Genomic DNA, 1,338 nt, shown 5'->3' with positions numbered 1-1,338 from the left:
ACAAAAGAATCCATTCACACCGAAAATCTTATTGTATGATTTAATTACATATGATCCAGTATCTCCACTACAGGGAAATGTGCAGACATGCAGAGAGAAACGGTGTCCTGGGGCTGGGGAGATTTGGGAACCTTGGAGAGTGGCTACTAATGAACTCAGTTTCTTTCAGGATTGATTAAAAGTGTTTTAAACTGTGCGCTTCCATAGATATACTAATCACCGGTCGGACATTGGAAACAGATTGATTCTGTGAGGTATAAGCAAATAACGTTGCTCAGAGCTGGGGCAGGGAGAGGGACTGGCTGATTGGACCCACGGGCCGTGGCCACCAAGTGTGCCAAGTGTGAAGACTGTGTACATCGCCGAGAAGGTAAGCTCCCTGAGCAAGGACGGGCACCAGTTCTGCCTCTGTGGTAAGCACTGCAATGCGACGCTGACCCCCTGGAGGCCACACTGAGTATAATGAGGAGCCCCTCTGCCATACCTGCTATGCCATACCGTTTGGACCCAACGGCATGACTCTCACGGGTGCCAGTTCCCATAGCAATGAGAAGCCTCTGTCCTAGGGCTTTCCAGTCATTCCAGTGGTCCAAATGAAGGATGGGGTGGCCAGCGGATCTCTCTCTCTCTCTCTCTCTCTCTCTCTCTCACACACACACACACACACACACACACACACACACACACACACACACACACTCCCAACAAAACTTCTAGTCTCTCTGTGTTCAGTGGAGAGCCCAACATGTGTCCTCGATGCACCAAAATGGTGTGCTTTACCATTTTTCTGAGAAGGTGACCTGGGCAAGGACTATCCCCAGCACCGCCTGGGCTGTGAGTGCTGCTCCAAGACACTGACCCCCAGTGGGCACTCTGAGCATAATGGCCAACCCTACTGCCACAGCCTAGATATAGAATACTCTTTGGACTCATAGACTCAAATCTATGACAAGGACCTATCTATGACAAGGTCACCTACTTGGCTGTAAGGACTGCTACCCAGTCCTGCCTCAGTGTGTCTTGCCTACAAGCACAGGGCCTGAATGGTGAAGGAAGCCTCCTGGGCGATTTCTAGAACAGTCCAGAATTCCAGCCTGGTTGCTCAGTGAATCACCTAGAATGTCTTATATTACCTATCCCCACCCCCATTTGTCTCTGTGTGTCTCCATGGTCCCAAGTGTCCTGCGCCCCTGTGACCAATGTTCTCTGTATCCCATGCCTTCGTGTCCCAGATGGCTCTCCCAAGTGGCTGTCCTACTCCATTCTTGTTGCCTGTGCCTGCCAGTACTATTTAAGCTGTGTTTGCAGGTGACGACTTTAAGCTCACAACAGTCCCAG

The sequence above is a fragment of the Rattus rattus genome, chromosome 2 (genome assembly GCF_011064425.1).
Source record: "Rattus rattus isolate New Zealand chromosome 2, Rrattus_CSIRO_v1, whole genome shotgun sequence".
Classification (NCBI taxonomy): Eukaryota; Metazoa; Chordata; class Mammalia; order Rodentia; family Muridae; genus Rattus; species Rattus rattus.
The sequence above is the reverse complement of the archived record's forward strand: the minus strand, read 5'-3'. Positions refer to the sequence as shown.